Below are 27993 nucleotides of genomic sequence, written 5' to 3' on the forward strand. Positions count from 1 at the left end.
TTTAATAAACACATATATATTTCAAATGGGGGTGTTTTGAAGACAATGAGACCCTGTTTGACCTCTTAAAGGTTCAAAGAGGTGAGGGTTTTTTAGCTACACCCGGCTCTGAGCAGTGGATAGCGACATACCCTGCTTAATACCACTATAGCTCTCAAACCATGAAGCAACTTGTGATGGTTTTAAAATAAACTTTTAAGAAAATACATATATATTTCTAACAAGATAAATTTGAAAGTATTTAGACTCCATTTGGTGGTTCAAAGATTCATGCCAATCAAGATAATAGTTCTCAAATTTATCAATACTATTCATAGTGACAGGTCTTCGTAAAATGGTGAATAACTTCCAATTTAAGAAGAGTTTCAAAATTTCTACATGAAAATTTTAGCCCATTCAAATATCTTTCCAATGGATATGGTTTGGCCAAAATGAACTTCGTTTGGTTAGTTAAAATCAATGACCACAATGGTATTAGTAAAATATCCTGGAAAACAGTCAATAGTGATATACCCTTTCAATTTGAAACATAACTTCATTTTCATAAAGAATTTCGTTAGTGAAAAAAATTAAACATTTTACTAGACTCGCATATCTTTCCAATGGCTGTGATTTGAGGTCAATCAGACCTCGTTTGGCTATTCGAATGTTTCTTTCAAGAACACACATATTTCTAGAATTTCACAGTATCGTGTGACATGTTTCAAGAACACATTCCATAACCTTCAGTCCATGGTAAAGGACATGATAACAACCATCCTATTACAATGTACACACATAACACTCATTTCTTACATAATCTAAGAATCATACATTCATTCTTAGCATCCACTTCTGTTATAGAACAAAAACACCAAGTTTTAGTGAACAAGGCATAAGGCACATTCATTACTCATCTCACAAGCATAAAGCTCATTCATTCTTATGACTATAATGCAATGGTGATGGATCTACTTACCTAAACAACAATGGTTCCTTCTCCAATCTTCCTTTCACAGCTGTCACCCACCCAACAATGGCTGCCCTCCAATAGTCACTTCTTCAAACCTTTACCTTAGAGGGAGAGAAGAGATGAGGGAAAAGTGAGTGGCGTGGGTGAGAGAGGAGGCTTAAATACTCATGAGGTTAGGGTGGCTGCCCATGTGGTGCTAAAAGACTTCAAAATCTGAACCAGTGGCACTCAAACAGCATGCACTCAGCCAGTGGCACCATCAACACATGCGCGTCGGAGACACAGCCGACACTGGTCCATCTCTCTCATCTTCACAACTGGCGCTGCACACAATACCACTGACACTGGTACTTTTTTCTCTTCACAGCAGGCGCTGCACACAACACAGCTAACATTGATACTTCTTTCTCTTCACAGCCGGCACTGCACATAACAAAGCCTGTGTTGATACTTCTTTCTCTTCACAGTTGGTGCTGCACACAACACAGTCGATACGATACTTCTTTCTCTTCACAGCTGGCACTGATACTTCTTTCTCTTCACAGCTGGCACTGCACACAATACAACCGGTGCTGATACTTCTTTTTCTTCGCCGCCGGTGCTGCACACAACACAGCTGACACTGGTACTCGTTCACTAGCGGCGTTGTGCTCTTTAGTGTCGTACACTCCACTGCCGCGTGCTTACTATCGTTGTGCGCTCTTCTATCCCTCCTCCTTCTTTATCTCGCCATGCATGCTAACTGGCCGGGAAAAATCTGGGTCATCACATCATCCCACCCTTAAAAAGATTTTGTCTTCAAAATTATTAATTGAATAAATGGGGGTACAAGGCCAGGATTTCATCTTCTCGCTCCCACGTTGATTCTTCCCTCAAGGTATACTGCCGTAAAACCCGGACTAGAGGAATCTCTTTGTGACGCAAAATGTGAATTCTTCTATCCAATATCTCAATAGGCTATTCTATATTGATTAAATCCTCCCTGATTGGGATTGGCTCATACTCTAAAACGTGGGATGGATCGGGCTGATACTTTGTCAATAACGTCACATGAAACACATAATGGATATTGGCTAACTCTGGTGATAGGGAGAATCGATATGCCACACCTCCAATTCTTTCTAAAATCTCAAAGGGTCCAATAAATCGTGGACTCAGTTTCCCCTTCTTGCCAAATCTCGTTATGCCCTTAATTGGTGATACTTTCAGAAAAACCCGATCACCCACTTTAAATTCAAGGTTCCTTCTCTAATTTTCAGCATAACTATTCTGCCAGCTTTGGGCAGTCTTGAGCGCTCATGAATTAAGGCAATCCTTTGTGAGGTTACTTGAACAATCTCTTGCCCTAAAAGTTTCTTTCACCAACCTCGTCCCAACATATAGGCGATCTGCACTTCCTCTCATACAATGCCTCAAAAGGTACCATCTAGATACATGCCTGGAAACTATTGTTATAAGAAAAATCTATCAGAGGCAGATGATTTTCCTAGTTTCCCTTGAAATCTTAAATACAAGCCCTCAACAATATCCTCCAGGGTCCCCATAGTTGACTGCAAGAACCTTGAAGTACATCTGGGGTCTCTGTCGGACACAATACTAATAGGCACCCCATGTAACCTTACTATCTCCTTGATATATAGATGGGCCAACTTATCCATGGTATAAGTAGTACAGACCGACAAGAAATGAGCGGCGTTAGTGAGTCGGTCTATAATAACCCAAATACTATCATGTCCCAAACTTGATCTCAGTAGGCCAGACACGAAATCCATAGTTAGGTGCTCCCACTTCCATTTTGGCACATGTAAGGGCTGTAACTGTCCAGCAGGTTTCTGGTGTTCATTTTCACTTGCTGACAAGTCAAGCACTTGGAAACAAATTGTGCTTCTTCTCTCTTCATGTTATTCCATCAAAAGACTCTTTCTAAATCCTGATACATTTTCGTGCTCCCTGGATGTGCTATATAACGGGAGTGGTGTGCTTCTTCTAAAATAGCCCTTTTTACCTTCTCATTGTCAGGGATACAAACCTGACCTTCCTATCTTAACATATCATCATTGCCAAAAACAAAATCCCCCTCACCCTCTAACTTTATTTCCTGGAAAACGTTCATGAACCGAGGATCCTCCTTTGCGCTACTCGGATTTGCTGAAAGAGATGGGTCTCTATTCTTATACATGGAATTATTCCTTTCCCATCATCAAGGGGTAGAGTTGGGTGCCATTCTACTACATCTTCTAGTAACTTCATCTCTCGGACCATCATGTGAGCCATTGACACCACAAGCTTCCTACTTAAAGCATATGCCGCAACATTAGTCTTATCTGGGTGGTAGTTGATGGTACACTCATAATCATTGAGCAAGTCCATCCATCTTCTTTGTCTCATAGTCAATTCTTTTTGTGAAAACAAGTACTTGAGGCTCTTATGGTCGGTGAACACTTTAAACTGAGTTTCATACAGATAGTGTATCCAAATTTTTAGGGCAAAAACCATAGCTGCCAATTCCAAATCATGAGTGAGATAGTTCTGCTCGTACGGCTTTAACTGCCTGGAGGCATAAGCTATAACATTTCCCCTTTGCATCAGTACACACTCAAGCCCTTTGTGTGAGGCATCAGTAAAAACCACAAAATCTTCATTCCCCCTAGGCAAGGTCAGTATCAGGGCTATAGTCAGTCTCTTCTTTAGTTCCTGAAAGCTTCTCTCGCAATTATAGAACCATACAAACTTAACTTCTTTTTGGGTTAGGCAGATTAGGGGAAGTGCTATTTTCGAGAACCCCACTACAAAACGCCTATAATACCCTGCCAGTCCTAAGAAACTACGAACTTCAGATACATTCGTTGGTCTTTTCCATTTAAGCACAACCTCAATCTTACAAGGATCAATAGCAATCCCCTCATTGGAAATGATGTGCTTGAGGAAATCCACACTTAGCTAGAATTCACTCTTATTGAGCTTAGCATATAATTTATCCGTCCTTAGAGTCTAGAGGACCACTCTTAAATGTTGCCCATGATCTATCTAATTCCTGGAATACACCAAAATATCATCTATAAAGACCACTACAAATTTATCCAGATAGGGCCTAAAGAATCTATTCATCAGATCCATAAACACAGCCGGTGCATTCGTTAATCCAAAAGGCATGATTAAGAACTTGTACTGGCCATAACAAGTCTTGAACACAATCTTGGAGATATCCTCTTCCTTAACACGCAATTGGTGGTACCTAGACTGGAGGTCAATCTTAAAAAATACTTGGGCCCCTTGCAGTTGATCAAATAAATCATCAATTCTGAGCAACGGGTATTTATTCTTTACTATAACATGATTCAACTGTCTATAATCAATGCATAGCCTCAAAGACCCGTCTTTCTTCTTCACAAATAGAACCGATGCGGCCCATGGTGCTGCACTGGGTCGGATGGACCCCTTATCCAATAATTCCTGTAATTGTTCCTTCAATTCTTGTAACTCTGTTGGGGTCATCCTATACGGGGCTTTAGAAATAGGAGTAGTACCAGGGGCCACCTCTATTTCAAATTCAATATCTCTAACCGAGGGTAGAGAGGTTAACTCTTCAGGGAAGACCTCTGGATATTCTCTCATCACCGGTATCTTTTCTAAGTTAGACTGAACACCTTGGTTTTCTACCACATAAGCCAAGTATCCAACACATATTTTGGCCAACAGGCGAAAGGCCCAAAGGGCGAGATGATGTGAACAAGGGAAACATCCTTAATGCCCTTAAAATATAGTTCAAGTTGACCTGGGCATCTAAAAGTTACAACCTTATCAAAACAGTTCACTGTAGCATAGTGGGTAGACAACCAATCCATACCCAAGATAATATCAAAGTCTTGAACATCTAAGAGTATCAAATCTATAGGTAACAAATGCCCTTCAATCACAACCCCACACTGTTTATACATTATATCAGTTTCTATTGACTCTCCCATAGGCGTACATACTACCAAAGTCCAAACAAGTTGTATAGGCTTAACATCCAAGTGACATGCAAAGTGCGGTGCAACAAATGAATGGGAAGATATAGGATCAATTAAAACTTTTTCTTCAAATTCACATACAGAAAGCATACCTCGAATCACAGAGGTTGACGCCTTAGCCTCTTGCTTGGTCAGGGCGAACACCTGCCCTTGAGCCTTCGGTAGGTCCTCTGATCCCCTGACGAGACAATCTTTCACTAGGTGGCCCATTTTGCCACACCAAAAGCAGGTCCTAGTCTTTCTGAAGCGTTCAACTGCCATATGATTTCCCAAACCACAGTGAGGGCAGACTGGGCATCGGTTGCCCCTCACATCACTTGGAACAACCCCGAGATCCTGACACCACCTTGATTGTTTCTCCCGTTCAACTCTCTCCTTGGAGGTGGTCGTGCCTTCTTCTTAAAACTTCGAGACTAGGCGACACCCAACCTTCCATCTCTTCTTGCCCGAAAGTCATCACAATCTCTCTCCATCTTTAGGGCCAGGTCCATCAACGGAAAGAAGGTCTTGAGGTTTGCTGCGATAATCCTTCTCCTTATATAGGGTCGAAGGTTTCTCTCAAATTTACTAGCCTTCGCATCTCAGAACTAATAATATGCGGTGCATATCTGGAGAGTTCAGCAAACTTCGCTGGATATTGCTCAACGGACATATTCTCCTGTTGCAGCTCTATGAATTCTACTTCTTTCCTTTCCTTTACAGAGTCGGGGAAATATTTCTCATAAAAGACTTTTAGAAAATTCTCCCAAGTAGTCATGACTCCTGACCCTTCTCGCGACTGTTTTACTGAGCTCCACTAGTGCTTAGCTTCTCCTTCGAGCATAAAGGAACCCAGCTCACTTTCTACTCGTCGGTGAAATTTAGAAGTTCAAAGATCTTTTCTATCTGCCTTCTTCATATCTCGTCCTTTTCTACTCCCCATGCCCTACAAAGTTTAGAGGTGCCAGCCTCCTAAACCTTTCTATCAGATTACTATCATTCATATCAGAGGCGGGGGTAGACGGGGTCATTATAGCTTCCCTCATCATTTTTGTCATGGCCCCCAAAGCTCTGACGAGTTCACCGAAGGCCTCGGTGTTCCCAGTACTTGAACTCGCGTTGTTGGTACGAGTCCTCGACATCTCCAACCTAAAACATAAACACTCAATTACTAGCCTATCGAAGACCTATGCTACAGACACTCTTAAGACTCCCTAGGCCAAGAATCCTATCTTGGCTGCTCTGATATCATAACTGTCATGACGCCGCCCCCTGACCCCTGTCGAAGGGCGACAGAGCGCGGTGCGATCGGAGGTCGCGAATGTCACTCAGGTGGGAGTGGCTCAACACATAAAACATGAAATCAAGAGCAAACCATGAAAAAAAACTAGAATAAATCCATCCAATAGAAAAATATAGAATCAAAAGTACAACAATCTCATTCATTCAATATCAAAAGTCTTTACAATTCTTTCAAGGCACTATTGGCCGAAAATACACAAAATAAAATATACATCTTATTGCTGAGGCCCCCAAAACATATTATGAAAGTCTTCAGAGGACGGCTTTTCAAACTTCTCAACTTCGAGCTTCGATGCCCCAAACGGCTGCCCACCTTTTGCACAGATGCCAATGCCCTTCACTCTACAGTTATGTAAACAAGATAGAATGAGCTGAAACCCCAGTAAGCAGATCTACACCATCGCATTCCAACTAGCATAATAGTGATAACAATATGCAATGCACGCGAGCGCGCGCACACACACACACACACACACACACACATATATATATATATAGATATATATTCACAAGGTATCAAGTGAAGTCCCTCAACATGCTTCTTAACAGTCTAACAGTAATATGATAAAGGCAGTTCAATAAACAATGCATAAGTAACAATCACCATACTAAGAAAAATAGTAAAGACAACAAATCACAGTTACAAAACTAGAAGTCTTGAAGTAGAAGTCCCATTGCTCAGGCTAAGCCAATCCTATTGCTTGAAACCTCTAACCTCATTCAGCAGGGAGGACAATGACAAGTGGGTGCCCCACTTCGTAATGCCCTCACTCACACACACACATCGCCAGTGCGTTTGGGATTTTTGATAAGCAGTGGCCTTGCAAGGCACTGCCCTTTTAGCAAGAGAGCGTTACACTACCATTGGGTGACCCAATGCATAGTGCCCATATAGATCTGGGGGGTGCGACCCTCCCAAATATTCACATTCACATCTGACTCCCGTCCTATCATAGGGAGTTAGGGAAAGATCTTAGCTGTCAGTACCATCATTCACACAGTAGGTACCCATTCGCATATCACACAAGCATCACGGTACCATCATTCACACAGTAGGTACCCATTCACGTATCACATAAGAAGCACAGTACCATCATTCACATAGTAGGTACCCATTCATATATCACATAAGCAGCATGGTACCATCATTCACATAGTAAGTACCCATTCACATATCACATAAGCAGCAGAGTATCACATTTTGATGATATCAGTATCTCATCATGATAGCAGAAATATCACATTTTGATAGTGGCATATCATATTTAAGAAATATCACAATGACAGTACCATAGTAATAGTGGCATTATTCTAGTTAAGCCATACCGCTCAATTTCCTGCTATCAAGGGCAATGACATACGCTCACCATTAGGGTTATAACTTTTGGACTGTTTAGAGTTTGAAGATGGTCCCAAAACCAATTTTTTACTAAATACACCTATGTTTCAAATGGGGGAGGTTTAAAGACAATTGGACCCTGTTTGACCTCTTAAAGGTTCAAAGAGCTGAGGGTTTTCTAGCTAAATCCGGCTGTGCACAATGGACGGCGATATACCCTGCTTCATACGGCTATAACTCTCAAACCCTAAAGCAACTTGTGACGGTTTCAAAATCAAAGTTTAAGCCAAGAGATATATATTTCTAACAAGGAAAATTTGAAAGTATTTGGGCTCCATTTGGTGGTTCAAATATTCGTGCCAAACAAGATAATAGTTCTGAATTTTATCAATATTGTTCATAGCAATAGGTCTTTGTAAAATTGTATATAACTTCCAATCTAAGAATAGTTTGAAAATAGTTTTTCATGAAAATTTTAGCTCATTCAAAGTTATTTCAAATGGATGTGGTTTGGCCGAAAGTGAACTTCATTTGGTTAGTTAAAATTAGTGACCACAGTGGTATTAATGAGAAATCAAGAAAAACAGTCAACAATGATATACCCTTTCAATTTAAAATATAACTTCATTTTTATAAACAATTTTCGCAGTGGATGAAAACAAACATTTTAGTAGACTCGCATATATTTCTAATGGAAGTAATTTGAGGTCAATTGGACCTCGTTTTATTTTTCAATAATACACATATTTCTTGAATTTCACTGTAGCATATGACATGTTTCAAGAACACAATCCATGATCTTCATTCCATGGTAAAGGACATGATAACAACCATCGTCTTACAATGTACACACATAACATGCATTTCTTACATAATCTACGAATCATACATTCATTCTTAGCACCACTTTAATTATAGAACAAAACCTCCAAGTTTTAATGAATAAGGCATAAGGATTTTCTACCTCACTCAGACATTCATTACTCATCTCACAAGCATAAAGTTCATGCATCCTTATTATGACTACAATGGAAGAGTGAGTGGCATGGGTTAGAGAGGAGGCTTAAGTACTCATGAGGGTGGGGTGGCTGCCCAAGTGGTGTCAAAAGACTTCAAAAACTGGACAAGTGGCACTCAAACAGCATGCACTCAACAAGTGGTACCAGCAACACATGCATGTCAGAGACACAGCTGGCACTGGTCCATCTCTCTTATCTTCACAACTGGTTCTACAAACAACACAGCCGGCACTGGTAATTCTTTCTCTTCACAGCCGGCGCTGCACACAACATATTCGGCACTGTTACTTCTTTCTCTTCATAACCAGTGTTGCACACAACATAGCCGGTGCTGCACACAACACAACCGACCCTGATACTTCTTTCTCTTCACAGCAGGCATTGCACACAACACAACCAGCACTGGTACTTCTTTCTTTTCACAACCAGCATTGATACTCGTTCACTCATGGCATTGTGCTCTTCACTACCGCGCACTCCACTGCCGTGCGCTTACTATCGTCGTGAACTCTTCTATCCCTCCTCCCTCCTTATCCCGCCATGCCTGCTAACTGGCCAAGAAAAATCTGGGTCATCACATGTGGTCATGCATGGCACAGAGGTGAAGGTGTGGTCGCGCACGGCAAAGCGGTGGAGGTGTGGTCACACACGACAGAGAGGTGGAGGTGTGGTCGCGCATCGCAGAGAGGTGGAGGTGAGGTCGCACACTGTAGAGAGGTGGAGATGTGGTCACACACGGTAGAAAGGTGGAGGGGAGTTCGCGCACGACAGAGAGGTGGAAGTGTGGGGAATACGTAAAAGAAAAGTAGAAGTTGGATGTGAAGGAGCATGGCGGTAATCGTTGGTCATGCAAAAGAGAGAAGGAAGGAAGAGAGAGAGAGAAAGAAAGAAAAAGAAGAGAGGGAAAGAAAGGGAAGGAAGTGAGAGAAAGAAAGAGAGAGAAGAGAAAGAAAGGAAGAGAAAGAAAGAAAGAGAAAGAAGAGAGAGAATGAAAGAGAGAGAAAGATAGAAGAGAAAAATCATGGACGGCAGCTTATGCTACCGTCCGGGAGAGGGAAGAGAGAGAAAAAGGAAAAGAAGAGAGAAAAGAAGAGAGAAAAGATGAGAGAGAAATGTTTATAGTGCAAATGAAAGAGATCTTCCGGGGAAGATCCCTCAGATCTGAACACGACAAATTGATTTTAAAAATAGATGTTAGAGAATGTGGGGAAAATCAAATTTTGATTTGAGGCCAGATCCGTCCAGAAATGAGCGGATCTGTTCTCAGATTAGTGGCAGTGCCAGCATTGATCCAAATATGAAACACGAAAGAGAAAGCAATAAAAACTAATCTAATTTAATTAAAATGAAATAAAAGCAGAACATAAATAATAAAAGATTAAGAAACGATACCGAACCGGGCTGGATGACCCAGGATTCCCGAGCCTTCTAGGGCTCGCCCATATAAGAATCGGTCCTCCTTTGTCTCTCTTAGTCGGATGTTCACCAAAAAGTCTCTGGTTGAAGAAGGGTGGTTGTGCCTTAAGGGTAGATCTAGGGTGGTTGAGCCTTAGGTCTAGGTTTTCTCAGGCTTAGGTTTTCTTTCAAGAGGCTCGAGTTACTGAAGAAGTTTCTAGGGTTTTCTCTTCTCTCGTGTAACTCTATTTGTTTTTTGTTTTTCTCTTTGATCTCTATCTGTTCTTTTCCCTTAGGTTCTAGTCCCTCAGATTTTTTATCTTTATCTGCTCTCTCCTAGGGTTTGATCTCTTCTCAAATGACCACGAAAAGAGGGTTTATAGACGAGACAATCTTGTCCTAAAAATTTGGGCTCGATTTGACCTGTGACAAAAGAGATATGATATTCCAAATGTCAGCCCAAAATAAAAAACTCAGTTTCCATTATTGGAAACTGTTTCAGTGAGGGTGCACCGCAGTAGTGTGTGACCTAACCGTTTTGGGTAATTTGATCATAGTTTGGTCCAGAAATATCCAATCAAGCTAAAACTTGGTCCCTAGAGCTTTTTGAACGTTTCAGATCCAATGGTGGTGGTCCCACTATCATTTGATGCTCTGGTGATAGGGTTATAGTTATAACTCATTTCCAGGGCACAAGAGGCCAATTTTCCAAAACTATTTCTACATCTGCACTACCTTAACATCGTATGATCGTGCAGGTGCTCTTATGATACCATTAATAACATTTCTGATCATTCTTGGGCCATTCTGGGACTGTTAGAAATTTCATTTCTAAATCAAGGTCTATTCACCTACTGCTTTAGTGGTCCACATGAATTTTGGTACCTGTGGGCCTAGGTCGCAAACTGCTCTCTCCTTATTTGCATCAAGGATACAAGTTTTGAAAAACACCATTAAATAGCTTGCCCTGCCTAATGTTGAGCTTCAAGAGAAACGAGAAGACAACATTCGGAATCAAAACTGGTCCTTCGGCCTTAAAAAAGAAACTTCCTGACCACCAGATCAACAGGACCGCTGAAGGGGTACTCGTACGAAGCTGCTTCCCAGAGGGGTGACCAAGGTGTTCTGACATCTTGGGGCCTTGTTTAAGGGCATGTAGACCTAGACACAGAGACTTTAGGGGGGAGAAGAGACTTTAGCTACTGGTGGGGGACCCCTCTTGGAAGGCCCATCATCCATGTTAAGAGCTTTCTGAAGAATACTTTTAAAGTCCTCACCCTTGTTGGACATATTGAGGGATGCTTTTAAAGCCCTCACCTTGTTGAACGTATATGAGGGATGGTTTTAAAGTCCTCACCCTGTTGGACATATATGAGGGATGGTTTTAAACTCCTCACCCTGTTGGACGTACCGCTACAATTGGGGGACCCCTCTGGGAAGGGCCATCATCTATGTCAGGAGATTTCCTTTGGATAGACAGCCAAGGAGCCCTTGATGGCCATTGTTTGATGTTATATTAGGATTGATTTGACAAGCAGGGTACCTCTTTGGGTCCCATCCTGCCAGGTCCAGTTGGGGGCATTTTGTTGGCCTGCCCCAAAAAGTCTAAGCCTTTCGGTCAGAGAGGGGTTTAGCAAGGTGGCCTTTTGGGCTCTACCATGGTTATCGGTGGCAGGTTTTGACTTGGTTTGAAATTTTCTTGCCTTTTGGAGCGTCTTTGGCATGTCGTCGTGGCTTTCTTGTTTTTGTTTGAATTTTTTGGGAATGAGGTCCTTTAGCTTGGAACCCTGACTTGTTGTCTTAGAAATTTTTATGACTTCTAAATCCTTTCATGAACGAACTCAGACTGTTGGATTTTTCTTGAAGCTCTTTCTTTATGGGTCCTAATAGCAGGGTATTCTGATATCAGGAATTTTTTTCTTGGAATGCCGCTGAAGCCACCTATGGAGGCGAGCGTTGTATCAACCTACTTATTGGTTCGAGTGTCATTTCATGTTTTCACTTGGACTGAGGGAAGTGGTGTCGTAAAGATGGTTTTTAGCAACCTCCTTTTTATTGGGCTCTTTTACCCATGACCTCATGGTCATGCTCACCCTTTTTCCATTCTTGCTCATGGTGCCCTTTCGGGTTTTCACTGTGCCCGGTTTTGATTTTACGAAACACTCTTACTCATGGTTTCGTGACCATGCCCGTCCGTCATTTTTACTTATGATGCCCTTTCGGGTTTTCACCATGTCCATGTTCTTGTGGGGGCATGTTTAAGATCATGCATCCTAGACCTGGGCTATGATTTAAGGTCATATAGCCTTGACCGTTGTGCGAAGCAGTTTAACGTCATGCGGCCAGGACGTGTGCTACAATTTAAGGTCATATAACATGGACCGTGGCTATGTAGTTTAAGGTCCTGCAGCACGGACCGAAATGGCAATGGATGATGGTCTTTGGAGGCCATAGAATGAGTATGGTGGCGGGTTGACTCACTTGGGGGAGATTGCACAAGACCGTCTATGCATGATGGATGGTGTTTGTATGGAAGATGGATAATGGGTGACCCACTAGCTAAGGGTGTGTATAGATGACGGAATGACTCACCGTGGTTTTGTGAGCGTGGACATGACTCACTGAGGAATGTTGTGAATTTATGAAGGCAATGGGGATAGACTCATTGAGAAGGAAGTGAAGGTGGTACGTAAATGCAGGTGCGGATGTGTCGGCTAGGGGAGGCATGCGTGGAAGGGCATGATGAACGCGTGCGCATAGCAGAGGGCACACACGTGTGTGGAGGCGTGTTTAAAGTCATGACACTAGGACTTGGGCTACGGTTTGAGGTCGTATAGCTTGGACCATTTCGCGAAACTGTTGAGCATCATATGGTCAGGACGTGTGCTACAATTTAGGGTCCTGCAACTGGACCTTTGCTATGCAGTTTAAGGCCCTACAGCACGGACCGTTGTGTGAAGCAGTTTAAAGTCATATCGCCAGGGACGTGTGCTTCAGTTTAAGGTCATGTAGCTGGACGTACTCTATGCAGTTTAGGGTCCTATAGCACGGACTGTTGTTCGAATCGGTATAACGTCATGCGGCCAGGACGTGCACTGCATTTTAAAGTCATGTAATTGAACTTTCGCTGCGCAATTTAGGGTCCTACAACACGGACCGTTGTGCGAAGCAGATTAATGTCATGCAACCAGGACGTGTGCTACAGTTTAGGGTCATGTAAGTAGACCTTCTCGATGTAGTTTAGGGTCATACAGAACGAACCGTTATACAAATCAGTTTAACCTCATGCGGCCAGAACGTGTGCTTCAGTTTAAGGTCATGTAACTGGACCTTCACTATGCAGTTTAGGGTCCTACAGCACGGACTGTTGTGCGAAGTAGTTTAACGTCATGGGTCAGGATGTGTGCTTCTGTTTAAAGGTGGCCCAATGAGAGGTGGTGAGTGTAGGTGGACTCACTGAGGAATGTGAAGTGAATAAGACCCCATGAGGAATGAGTCTGCGGATGGTGGTATCACTCATTGACGATGAAATGGCCAAGACCATTTATAGGCAGTGGGTTCATATGATGAAGGTGATGCAATGAGGGATGGTATGTGTAAGCGGACTCACTGGGGATTAAGGAGCAAGTGTGACTCCCTGGTAATTAAAATGGGTTCATTCATGTGATGGGAGACATGAATGTGACTCCATGGGGTGAAAATGAGGGATGGCAGACCCAGTGAGGTATGAGTGTGATTCACCGAGGAAGAAGGTGGGTTCATTGAGACTTTGATGAGGTGTCATGAGGGAATCGTGTGAAGGGATTTGAGCCGGCTTGGAGGTAGAGGGGTTGCACTTAGTGCAGAAGGACTCGGCTTGGGGCAAAGAAGGCATGCTAGTGTGTGCAAGGACGGGCCGGCTAGGGAAAGCATGCGGGAAGGCACGTGCGAAAGGTGTGTGCGTAGTGGAGGGAGGATGCTGGGGCACACGTATGAGGGACGCGTGTGAATGACACGCGGGCGACAGCTCGAGACACGGGTGCGACGGATGCGTGCGAGCATCGGTTTGTGAAGGACCTCGGGCTCAGGCTTGGGACCTGCTACCTCGATCGACCTGGCTTCATGGGGAAAGGTCACAAGTGGCTACTGGGGCACATGTACAAGGGATGCATGTGAAGGACACGTGGGCGGCTGTTTGGGACACGCATGCGAGGTATGCGTACGAGCGGCGGCTTGCAAAGGACCTCGAGCTCGAGCTTGGGACCTGCTGCCCCGTTCAGTTCGGCTTTGCCCCGAATAAACCACCGAGGGGTGCTTTTAAAGTCTTCACCCTTGTTGGATGTGTTTGAGGGAAATTTTAAGGTCTTCACCCACTTTAGACCGCTGAGGGGTTCCTTTAAAGTCGTCACGCTTGTTGTACTTGTTGAGGTAGGGGCACGCATGACAAGGAGCTGGGTCATGGGCAATTAAGGTGTATGATGGAGGCTTAAGGGGGCTATGAGTGGTGCGACTCAACTAGGAAAATAGAGGCCAGAAGAGTCTTTAGGTAATGATGTGTTTGGAGGCGAGGAGATGCACAAGGATGTGCTGGTATGAAATGGGTAGGACAGGTGGCAAAGGTTCCCTATCGGATGTAGGGGTACAAAGTCACACGGATGAGACTGCAGTACTCCTCTTCGGGATACAACATTGTAAATGCGATCGCATGCTTTGCTTTGAAGCCTCATAGTCAAACTGTGGTTCATCTCTTTGTGATATTGCTTTGTAGAGGCAGCGCATGCTTTGAAGTGCATGTTTTGCTTTGAAGCCTCACAGCTAGAACTGTAGTACACCTCTTTGTGATATTGCTTTATAGAGGCGGACACATGCTTTGATTCGAAGCCTCACAGTCACAACCGTGGTACACCTTAATTAGGGAGAACACCTTGGAGAGATGGTGTGTTCTCACTAGGGAGACAAAGAAGGGTGTGGTAGGGGATGCGTAGGAGGGTGTCATGCGGTAACCCCATGGAGACATGTAAGAACATGAAGCAGTTTATAGTCGTGTAACTGGACTATATGTCGCGCAATTTAACATCTTGCTACAAGGACGTATGCCATTTTTACTTGTGTTGACCCGTAGGGAAGGATCAACACGCCCGTTATTTGAGAGTGAGTGCCCTGAAGGGTTTTCACCACACCCCTTTTTATTTTGACAGTTTTGCCCATAGCACCCTTGTGGGTTTTCACTATGGTCGTCTTTTTCATTTCTTTTCTTTTTGACATATTTTGCCCATGGTGGCCTTTGGGGTGCACACCATGTCCGTCATTTCTTCTCTTTTATTTCTTTTGACATTTTCCCTTACAGGTTTTCGTCATATCCGTATTTTTTTGTTATTTTTCTTCTTGTTTATTTTTGTGGAGGAGTGTTTAAGGTCATACCACTGTGACCATCGATTTGGCCTGATTTGAGGTCATCCATCGAGACCTGAGAGCATGCTTAAGGTCGTGCCGCTTAGACCATATTTTGTGCAATTTAATGTCATGCCACCATGACGTGTACTATAATTTAGGATCGTATAGCTTGGACCATGGGTATGCAGTTTAGGGTCTTGCAGCTCGGACTGTGGTGTGGCACTGGGTCACATGTGGAATCATGCTTTTAGCTCAATCTCCCACAGTTTATGAAATCTTGGATGATGTCTTTAGCAGCATGGCACTCATTTTTGTGACCAAGTCTCCTATGATATTGGCAATAATTGGGCTCATTGTCCCTCCCGACTTCCCTTGGTCTTTTTGGCGTGGGTAGCTCGGACATCCCCTTAGACAAGAGAGTTTCAAGCAACTTGGAGATCATGCACTTGTCAAAGGAATAACTCTCGTACCAGTTTTGGCTTGAGGAGTGCATGGTATTTAACATGGCAGTGGCTGACTGCTCTTCATCTTCGCCTAATGCAGAAGACCCAGGTACATTTCCATGGTGTTTGAGCAAGCTTTCGATTTGTAATGCCTTGTTGACCATCTTGGTGAACGTGGTGGGCCATGCTGAGCTGACATAACAAGCCAATTCTTGCTGCATCCCGTCTATGCATTACTCCATCTCTTGGGGCTGACTTATTGGAGTGGCCAAATTGATGGCCAAATTGCGCCACCTTTCGATGCACTCGATCACTGGCTCGTGTGTCATTTGTTTTACCTCAAGAAACTCAAAAAGCTGCACTTTCCTTTCTATGTCGTAGAAGCGCCTGAGGAACCCTTCTTTCATATGTACCTACGATGAGATTGACCCTGACGGTAATCAAGAGTACCATTTGAATGTAGCTCTTGTAAGGGTTCCCACAAATTGCTGACGCAATAGATGTTCATTGTTCGCCGTATTGCCACAGGCAGAAATGAAGTGGGCTATATGCTGTTGAGATGAGCTAGTGCTATCGTACTTGGGGAAGTCGAGGCTTTAGTAGCTCAGTGGGAATGGAGTTTGATCAACATAGGCTGGGTAAGGCTTTGATAGCTGTTGAGCTCCTCCATCACAGGGGTATTGTAGTTCTTCAATGCTTCGGCTACCATGCCTTTTACTAGTTCTCCATTCCCAACCTGAGTCGATGGGGAGTAGACTAGCAATGAGGGAGGTGAGGATGGTTTGGCTTTTCTTTTAATGGTGCTTGAGAGACGGTAAAGATGGTTTGGTGTCCCGAGGGGGTATGCTTAAGCTTACGAGATACCAATACCTCTTGGCGACAAGTTTCCATCATTTCATATTTTGACCTCATCTCGGGTTGTAACTGCCTTAATGTGGTCTTCAGCTGCACAATCTCATCTCTATAGGACTTTAGTACTTCATTGATCACTATAGCATCAACAACAACCATACTTGAGAGCTCCTCTTCTATTAGAGGATTGACCTGCTCACCATTGGGAAGTAAAGGGATAACGGAGGCTTTGGGGCTGATTGCCTCGAAAGCTTCCTTTTCATTTGGGGCGGAACACTCCAATAGAGTTTTCCCACCACATGCCTCTTGCTCAATGGAGTTCTTAACCATGGGTTCAACTGTCGCTACATTGACAACATCATTGATGAGGGTCATTGGGTCTTCTTTCAGGTTTGCTTCATCTTCCAAGGCTTGGGTATCCTCATCATCTAATGAGAATGTGAAACTCTCACAAGACGATGAGGTCACTTGATAATCAGTGAGGAAGCATTTTTTGAGACACGAGGCGAACATATGCTCAAACTCATACGGAGCCACGACATCTTCAAGACATGGAGGCCGTACGCAGTCAACCTCATAAAGAATCATGGCGTCTTCAGGAGTTGGAGGCGCCATTTCATTAAGGTAGTCATCGAAGGGAATGCTTCCCATCTCATCCTCTATTAGGGAATGATTTTCCTCGGATGAGAGTGACGAGTTTTCGTCAGAGGTAGGAGTCATTGGGTGCATGAGGATGAGGGAGGTCGCACAACCAGAATTGGGTTCTTTACCATCAAGGGAGAATATGAACCTTTCATAGGACGACGAGCCTCTATTGTCATCATCAAGAGCACTCATGAGGCATTCACGGCATGGGGAGAGCAGGAAGTTGGCTTTGCAGGGAGTCGTTGTACTCTTAGAGCTTGGCGAAGCCATTTCAGTGGGGTTTCCAGTAGGGGGAGTGTAGCTCATCCCATCCAGTATTGGGGAGTAGCTTTCCTCGAATGAGAGTGACAAGCACTATTCAAAGGTATGAATGTCTAAACGAGAGCGGGTGCGGGAGGCTGGATCATTAGGACCACCCAGAGCAGGAGGCGGTTCATAGAGTCTTCGAGATTCGACGATGAATCCCGGTGAAGGCTGGAAGAGGGTGCACAGTGGCATAGTCCCCTTGTTCATAAGGTTGATCTCAACAATGATTTTCTCAACTCTCTGAAGTAGCTCATTAGTACCAATTTTCTTTTCAGTTTCATCTTGGGGAGTTAGGATATCGAGGCAGACCTTGAGAGGAGCTGGTGGATCATTCTCTTGCATCATGGGAAGGGGACTAGTCCCTTCTTAGTTCGAACTTTCCACCAACAAGGGATCATGGGCAGCGTCCTTGGTGGGTTTGGTTTCCATCCACTTGAGGCAACGGGCTAGCCCTACAACGATGCCTTCCGACTCAACAGGAGTCTAGGGGAAACCCGTTCGGGCCCATGAGCTGCCTCGAGCTAAGTCTTCTCAAAGAGGCCATTGCTCTCAGTGCCCCGACCTGAAATGGGTCCAGGTGTCTGATAGGGCGGTGGCACCACTAGCTCAGAATTGATGGCATCACCGGGGTCAGACTCGCTCTTTGCCCTATTCACAAGCTCATCCTTGCTCCGAGTCAAGCTTCGAACCTTGTAGATGGCTTGCTTTACCTTGCTCCGAGCAACCTTTTCATTGTTCACCACGTGCCATGCCTTTTCGACATCATTCGCATCAAGGGAAGTATGGGGAGGGAAATGGCTTTCATCTCCAAAATGGATGTCTTCTTTGCCCCTGAGCAAGGCCTTTAGTATCTTGGTCTCTCGGCCCCATTTCCGGGCTCGACGATGATTCCCTCTTTAAACGACCAAGTAGAATTTCAATTGAGCAAAGATAAGTTGTTCTTCCACCTTCTTTTCATGACTGCCCTTGGAACTGGGGGAGGTCTTGGATCCGTGCATGTGTGCACAGTGCAAAGGTGCATTCAAGGTGGTCCCGGGATTGACCTAAGAAGGGACAAAGGGTTCGGCTCTAGCATTGCCGTCCTTGTCATGAAGTGTGCACGATAGGGAAATTTTATAGTCACCATTCAAGTGGTGAACAGACATGTGCTCTGGTGGACCATGGCGAAGCCATTGGTCGTGTGCTCGTTCGGACGTGAATTTTGAACCGTTCAGAGTAGAGTGGAAAGATGCACCATGCTTAGCAGAGTGACCCTCGAGTTCCTCCTGTGTGTGGGACTAGGCTCTAAGAAACCTGGCTTGTAATGGTGGATCGAGGTAGCTTTAGGGCTGCCCAATGTGTGGACCTTGAACCACTCGTCTAAGTAGGTGGGTCAGAGGAAATGGCTCTAAAGGCCTCCTCTTTGTGTCAAACCTCCAGACATGGTGGTGCAGAGTGATGGAAAATGGGGGATGGTCGTATGGCGACCCACAGAAACACTGACAGGAGAACTGTCGATTGTGGGAGATAGGGCGGGGCGACCCTTTTGGCTGCCCCGAGCAAGATGACTGGCAAGTAACTTGTCGGTAGCCAGGTGAATGCTGAGAGGGGTGGCTATTGTTCCACCTGTGCAAGTGACACCTACAATACATTTGTCGATGTCGGGAGATAGGGACTGAGCGACTTGTGAGTCCCTCCTCGCCTCTAGCCGGGCAAGAACCCAGGAGCATGAAACTAAATCAACGCTCAAAAGGAGATCAGGAAACTAGGTTGGCAGAACCTGGTCCCCGGGGACGGACTCCGAGTGTGGGGATTATGAAATCCCTGACTTGGATATAGGGGTTGAATAACCTCGGTGACGTGCGAGTGTGTGTTGGAACAATAGAGAACTTGTCAAGCAAGATGAGCCAACGATGGGTTAGCGTGTACCCAATGGAGTCACCAAGCTGGTTAGGGGCCTCGATCTCACCCTTCGGGTCAGGATAACCTGGTGGCGTGGTTCTGGATTCAAGAGGGACCCGAGACCTGAGATCGCTCACTTGGGAATTGCATAAAGAGGAGGCGAGCAGGAGTACCAACCGATGAGAGAGGAATTTGGTCGTGAGGCGGGACTCACCTCACGTAGGTCCATGACACATTCGGGCTACTCGTGTGGGCGCCCTCTTAGATCACGTGAAATTCCCCTTTGGCCTGTGGCCAGTTCCGAATCGCTTCCCTTGACCTGTTTCTTCTTTCCTGCAGACACACACACGTTAAAGGTACAGACAAGTAGGTTAGAAGACCCTGACTTGTCGAAAATGAAATAAAATGAAATGAAATGAAAATGAAAGGCAATGGAATGAAAATGAAAGAAGGGATGAAATAAAATTAGGTGAAAGGGGTAAGATGGAAGAAGATATAAGAAAAATAAAATCAAGCAAAATAAAATAATAAAAGAAATAAAATAAAATGACGTAATAGGCATAAATAGTAAAATAAAATAAAAGAGGTAAACAAAATAAAATAAAATAGAATAAAGTAAAATAAATGAAGTAAAAATAAGGTAAGGGAAAATAAGATGGAATAAATGGAGTAAAATAAATTGAATAAAATAAAGTAAGGTAAAATGAATGAAATGGTGCTGTTAAGTAAACTAAAAAGAAAACGAGTAAATTGGTTAGGAAAGAGAGAGAGTGCTTGAACGAAATGGAGTGAAAGGGAGAGAACGAAATGAAACAGATGAAACGAAAGAAAGGGGAAGGGAAAATGGCTTGTTCGTTTGGGGGTTTTAGACAGAGAGAGAGTGGGAGGCTGCAGAGAGAAGATCGTGGCAAAATGGAGATGTGAACGGGATGGGCTGAAGAGCGAGAGAGACACGGAGAAGTGGGAAATGGGGGTGGAGACAGGTGGGACGAGAGGAAGGGGCGATGATGAGAGCGGTAAAGGAGAGGAAAGAAGAGAATGAGGTGATGGCTTCGAGCCACCTCCTGGCGGAGAGAGAGAAGGTGTGAGAAAAGGACGGTGGAAACGGTGGCAGAGATGGTAGTAGTGCTACCTCCTAGCTCAGGTGGGTGAAGAGAAGGACAGGGAAGGCAGGGTTGCAGGCAGCAGAGGAGGGAGCAGACAGAGTGCGAGGACGACGAAGAGAGAGCGTGGCAAGCTGCTGGTGGTGGGAAGGTTGAAGCAAGGGAGAGTGGACGGCAGGGAGAGGGCGGCAGAGAAGGTGAATAAAAGAGAAAGAGGGCGGCATCCTTGTTGCAAGCGGCAGCGAAGTGGCTCTACAGGAGAAGGTCGTGGGCAGCAGCTTGGTTTCAAGCGGCAGCGAGGTGGCTCGATAGGAGAAGGTCATGAGCTCAGCAACGAGATGGACATGTGGTCACGCACGGCACAAAGGTGGAGGTGTGATCACACATGGTAGAGAGGTCGAGGTGTGGTCACGCACAACAGAGAGGTGGGGGTGTGGTTGCGCAAGCCAGAGCGGTGGAGGTGAGGTCGCACACGGCAGAGAGGTAGAGGTGTGGTCGAGCACGGTAGAGAGGTGGAGGTGAGTTCGAGGATGGCAGAGAGGTGGAAGTGTGGTTTCGCACGGCAGAGAGTTGGAGGTGAGGGAGTACGTAAAAGAAAAGGGGTAGTTGGATGTGAAGGAGCACGGCGGGACTCGGTGGTCGTGCAAAAGAGAGGAAGGAAAGGAAGAGAGAGAGAAAGAAAGAAAAAGAAGAGAGGTAAAGAAAGGGAAAGAAGAGAGAAAGAAAGAGAGAAGATAAAGAAAGAGAAAGAAGACTAAGAATGAAAGAGAAAGAAGAGAGAGAAAGAGAGAAGAGAAAAATCATGGATGACGGCTTATGCTGCCATCCAGGAGAGGGAACAGAGAGCAATAGGAAAAGAAGAGAGAGAAAATACGAGAGAAAAGATGGGAGAGAAAGAGAGAAGAGAGAAGAGAGAGAAAGAGGGAGAAAAAGAAGAAAGAGAGAGAAAATATGAGAAAAAAAGATGGGAGAGAAGAGAGAGAAAAGGAAAAGAAGAGAGAAAATACGAGAAAAAAGATGGGAGAAAAAGTGAGAAGAGAGAAGAGAGAAGAATGTAGGCTAGCTTGGCTTTTGCTAGTCCTTTCAAAAGGAGAGAAGAGAGAGAGGATGAAATAAAAGAGAAGAAGAAAGAGAAAGAAGAGAGAGAAAGATGAGAGAGAAAGAAGAGAGAAAGAGAGAAGGAGAGAAGAGAAAGAGAAAGAGGAAAGGAGAGAAGAGAATTACTAGTCCTAAGGGTACCAACCAAAATTTTTTCTTTCCTCCTTTTCTCTCTCTAAGAAAGAAAACGTGACCCAAGCTTTTGCACTTTTTAACCCAAAAAATTTATTAAGCCAAAAGGGGCCCCTTACATGAGAGCATCATGTGCTTATATAGAATTTCAATCCAAACATGGGTCGGTGACCAATTCTTAACCTAATTGATAAAAAATAGTATTTAAGTGAACTAAATAAAAATAGAAAATAATGAAAAATGATGATTTTGCCTCTCACCCACAAATCTTGAAAATTTCAATTCAGTCTCTGTCATGGCCATGCAACCCTTACGATTTTTCAAGATCCGTTCGGGATCTTTTCGACCTTTATCTGGCCAAAAGATTATTGCTTTCTTGATCAGCTTGAGGAGACGGTCGTTTTGATACCCATTTTGAGTCATGGATCGGGCTTTTGGGCCACGATAACGAGGTGTGAAAATCATAAGAAACGTGCGATCTTTGATTCAAGATCATGACCATTTCTCATTGTTTTTTCACGATTTCTTCGTTATATTTTGAAGAGCATGCCATCATGAACGTTTGACAATGAACGTGGCTCGATTTGGTGCCCGAACGACCATTTTCCAAATTAGGTATTTTGGTCGGAATTTGGTTTTCGGTGGCCAGAATTTACAGTGACTTCATCCCCTTTTTGCGGTGAATTCGACCGTCCATCATGCGTGATGTTTGGCTCAGATGAAGCCTCTAATGTTGTGGTCGTAATGGATCTCGTTTGAGGCCGATTCAATATGCGAATGTCATGATGTGGCCTTTTGATCGACGAGACCTCTTGCTGTAAAATTCTGCAAACATGCGTCCGATCGCACTCTTCTCCGTAGTTTTTCTCTTAGATCGGGCCACGACATGGGTTGTGCCATAAATCGAATCGCTCGAGCCGACGAGACGATCATGAGCTAAAAAATTTCGCTCTATCAGACCTGGGACGAGAGAGATATGACCTTCCAAAATTCTGCCCGAAATCACGAAACCCAGTGTCCATTAAATGAAACTAGTTTAGTGAGGGTGCACCGCAATAGTGTGTGACCTACTCGTTTTCGGTAATTTGACCATAATTTGGTCCAGAAACATTCGATCAAGCTGAAACTTGGTCCCTAAGGGTTTTCGAACGTTCTTGATCCAATGGCGGTGGTCCCATAGTAATTTGACTCTCCAGTGATAGGGATGTAGTTATCAGGTCTATTTTGAGGGAGCGAGAGGCCAATTTTCCAAAACTGTTTTCGCATCTGCACTGCCTTAACATCGTCGGATCGTGTCGAAACTTGACAGGTGTTCTTAAGAGATCCTTATCAACATTTTTGATCATTCTTGGGCTATTCTAAGTCTGTCAGAAATTTCACTTATGAATCAGGGTTTATTGACTTACTACTTCCATGGTTTGGAGGCATTTTGGTACCTGCAGGCTTAAGTCGCAAACTGATCTCTCTTTGTTCTTATCAGGGATACAAGTGTTGAAAACGACCCTCAAATAACCCCATATAAAGAACCATGACGTGAACCTCCATGAACACCAGCAACAAGACTATCCATAGAACTCTGATTAGCACTATCACAACCAGCAAGGATCACCAACTGTTCCGTCTGGGGACCCATAGCTTGTACATCTTCAAAGCCTTGATGAGCAGCATTGACATCCACCATATAGCTAAGGGAATTCTGGTCCCCTTGCCCATGTCCATTCCCATTACGAGAGGAAAAGCTTCGCAACAGCTCTATATAACGCAACAGCCTCACAGCCTTCTTTCCCTTTTGCAGCGTATGTAGCTCCCCAAATCCTTCCATTTTATGGCCTTTTCCCTAACTAGATTTACCAGATACCTTATCATTATTCACAACTTCATAGCCAATTCCAGAGACATGAGAACCAAACCTCCATCATATCTCCAGATCCAACCTTAAAATCAGATCCATTAGCAGATTGTGAGACCGCCATTGCGTTGGATCCTTCCTTCCCATGAAAACCATATCCAGTAATATCAGATTCATTTTTGTTAAGAAGAACTTGATCAGATCTATTAGGACCATAACCAGAATGAGGACTAAATTCATTAGCGTCATTGGTAACATCAAATCCATCACCACCTTTCACACCTTTGCAAGGAACCTTCAAATCAGGGGGTTCCCCCTCCATAGGGCAAGGAACAACACAAAAGGGAGAGGAAACCATAACTATTCCATTGGAAGATCGCTCTTCCTGCTTTCTCTCTCTATAACCGCTTCTTTACGTTTTCAAGAGATCTTGGAAAGCGGTAAAGTCAGTAGGGATTTGGGGCCCTACCCTTTGGTGAGAATAGAGTGAGAGACCTCACCATGGGGCTCGACAATACTACCGCCAAGGCCCCAAGCCATTCTCGATGACTGTCCCTTTCCTCTCAATGAAATATGGCATGTAGTGATACCCAATCTTTATGTGTTGGGCCTTATTATGATAATTGGGATCCATTGCGAAAACAAGCATTGTCATATGCTCTTAAAACATGCCCATAGGCTCTCCAATATATTATCCTTAAGCTTTAAAGGATCCAACTAACCCACAAGCCGTCTTGCAATGCTGAACAACAATACTCTGCTTGGACATGCTACCCATGTCCCTTTCTTATTGCACAAAGAAATTGATCCTACTCTAGGAATGAAGACATTTATTGATGCCAAACATTAATAATTTAAGTCATTCGTCCAATGGTTGAAGAATTGTAATGTTTTTGGACTTGGCCGGATTTTTGGTTCTTCCTAAACAATATGTTTTAAGACAATCAAAGGGTATCAAAATGTTCACAAAAGTTCAAGTATCGATTCCACGATGATTGATCACCCGAATTACCATCATAGATATCCTGAAAAGCTCCCAAAGACTAGCAATAGCAAGAGGCCCCTCATGGAGGGATGGTTTTATCATTTGTTGAAAAGTGCTTAGGGGTTTTTGGTCATTTGGCTAAAATACGGGATGATTATTTTAATTCATTAAATATGTATTTTTTTACAATTTTGGGTTCTTTTGAGCATACCACCATTGTTTAGTGGTTGCTCTATATAAGGAAACCCAAGTCATTTGTAATAAGGTATTTGGATGATTCTTGAAAGTTAAGTCATTGGTTATCAAGTTCTTGCTTGTGCTTATGCTTTTCTTTCACATTCAAGACCAAGAGGAGAGGAGAGAGAAACATCTCGTAGAGAGAATCAATAAACCATCATACACCCAAGGCCTATTCCCTACACCATACACTATACCACAAACCCTAGACCACTATACACCATATCCTACTCCCTACACCTCAACCCATATCATACACCTCAAGGTCCCATACACCACACCTAGACCCTAGACCCTAGCCTTAACCCAAACCCAAGACCCTTTTCGCTCATGTGTATGGAAGTGGACGCATGGATGTGCACCTAGGGTCGAGCACCTCTTAAGTTCATTCTCTCTCCTCTCTTTCTCCTCCTCTCTCTTCATTTCATTTTTCTCCCCCTCTTTCTCTCTCTTATTCGGATTCAGGGCAGGTTCTAGCATTTCCTGCTTCCCCCTCCTCTCTCTTTCTCTTTTCCCCTCTCTTCTACATCCAATTCTCTGGACTCGCACCTAGGGTGGGCCTAGCATTCTCTTAATTCTTCACTCATTCTCGCTCACACTTTCTTATGTCCCCACTTTGTCCACCCCTCACTGAATCTTGTTCACATCTTCCTGTGCCCACACGTTGTCTGCCCTTCACTCACTCTCACTGACATCTTCCCGTGCCTGTGCCATGTCCGCCCTTTACTCACTCACAACCTCTCGCCCGTGCCCATCACTCCTCTATGCCTTCACTCCCTTTCACCTTCACTTAACTCCTTAATCCTCCACCTATGCCTATATCCACAATCCTCTGCCCGCACCTACTCTTGCAAACACACTTACCCGCGCCTATCCACTTGCACACCCACCCATGCTTATCCACTAGCACACCTACCCTCGCTTATCCACTTGTACCTCCCTGCCCACGCCAATCCACTCGCATATCAACCTGCACCTATCCACTTGCACATCTACTCGCGCCTATCCACTTGCACACCTACCCGCACCTATCTACTTACACCTACCCGCACCTATCCACTTGCACCTCCTTGCCTGTGCCTATCCACTTTCACACCTACCCGAGCCTATCCACTCACACCTCCCTACCGTGCTTATTCACTTCACACCTACCCGCGCCCATTAACTCATCTCTGCCCGCACTATCACAATCACATCCCTGCCCGCACTATCACAATCGCATCCCTAACAGTACTATCATACCTTGCCTACGCTCTCATCCAACCCTCGCCATCCGCACCATCACTTGGCACACCTACCCACACCCTTATGCTCTCACGCCCCTACACTCCAGCCTGTACTTATCATTCACTCGCTCCCACACGCATGCAAATTAATTTGTGCCTACCTCTAGCAAGTCTTAGCTCCTACCCATACCTTGCTCATCCTAGCTCCCATCCACACCCTCATCAAAACTAATCCCCCACATATCCCTTACCCATGTTAACCTCTATCCACCCTTAATATCTCCTCACCTCTAACTACCCCTTTAGTCCCAATACTTGCACTTACACTTTTTATTTTCTCTTCTACACTTTCTATTTTCTCTTCTATAAACCATTGTAGACACCCCATTTTTAAAACTGGTAAATTTCATGATTTTTCTAACTTTAGAAAACCCATAGAACCACACTATTTCAGTAAACCCCTTAACCATAGATCACCATAATCCATATTCGCCATTCTATGATCCACACCTACCAAATCTTGTAGCGTTTAGTAGTTATCCATTCTACACCTAGCAAATCCCCCTGTTTTTAGTGGTTATCCATTCTACACCTAGCAAATCTTCTAGTTTTTTAGTAGTGATCCATTCCACACCCATGGTTTTAGTAGTTATTCATTCTACACCTCTATTGAATCTATAAAAAAAAACACTAACGTGCCTCTTTCAAGCGGTGGGACATGGTAGAAAGGTTGGACTTTGTTAACCCATAAGCCAAGAAACCTAAGCTTAGGAGAGACCAGAGAGAAAACTGTGAGAGATACAAGATCTAGACAAGTTCTAGCCAAACCTTAGCCATTAAACCTGCAACCCCAAGCTTAGAACAGGTCCAAGATAACCATTCAACCAAGGCAAGGCTTGGTCAACATTGAAGAGAGACAAAGAGGATCCCCAGTCTAAATATAGTTGTCGCGATCCTGATACGGGTGAGGCCTCGGAGCCTCGGGTTTGTCGAGCCAACTGGCTCGGCCAGGTATTTTTCTCATCCTGTTTTCCTTCATTTTTTAGTTATTTTGTTAGACATAGGATTTTATTTTATTTTATTCATTATTTCGTGCTTTTTGGATCGATGTTGGCTCTGTCAATGATCTAAGAGTGGATCTATTTGTTTTTTAATTGATCTAGCCTCAGATCAAAATTTGATTGTCCCACACTCTATCACTTTTTTTAAAAATCAATTTGTGGTGTTCGGATTCCAGGGATCTTCTTCTGAAGATATCTCTAATTTTCATATTAAATAGTTTGACGCCCACTGTGGGGCATTTCGAGCTAGATCTGTGCATGAAAAAAAAAAAGAGGCTTGAGATCTTCTTTTGAGGGACATGTTTTTTTTTTTTTTTTTAAAAATCATTTTATTTAATTGTATCTTGCACTAGTTTCCTTTTTTTGTTTTTCTTTTCTTCTTTGTTTTTTTTTCTTTCCATAATTTGGTGCTCATCGCATTTCTTTTGTTCTTCACCTCCATTTATTTTACATCTTTGGTACCCTGTTAACATTAAAAAATAAATAAATAAAATAAAAATCGGGGCTTTGATATCCTTTATCAACAATGTTTGGATCCTGTTGTATTTTCACAAAAGAGAAAATTTCTTTTACTGTACTCTGATGCTCCAAAAAGACAAGGAAAGAAGGTGTTGGGGATACGAGGATATCTTTTCTTTAGTATTTTACCTATTAGATAGGTCAATGTAGGATATAGACTTATCTTGTTTCTTTTTGAGGTTATCACAAGTAAATTAGCGGTAGTGTGAGGTCTCTTAGAAAGATATTATCCTAATTCTTTCCTACGTTGTCATGTGTGTGGGAGATATATGGAGGCTCTTATA

The sequence above is a fragment of the Amborella trichopoda genome, chromosome 10 (assembly GCF_054954075.1).
Source record: "Amborella trichopoda isolate Santa Cruz 75 chromosome 10, AtrichopodaSantaCruz75HAP2 v2.0, whole genome shotgun sequence".
In the NCBI taxonomy this organism is placed as follows: Eukaryota; Viridiplantae; Streptophyta; class Magnoliopsida; order Amborellales; family Amborellaceae; genus Amborella; species Amborella trichopoda.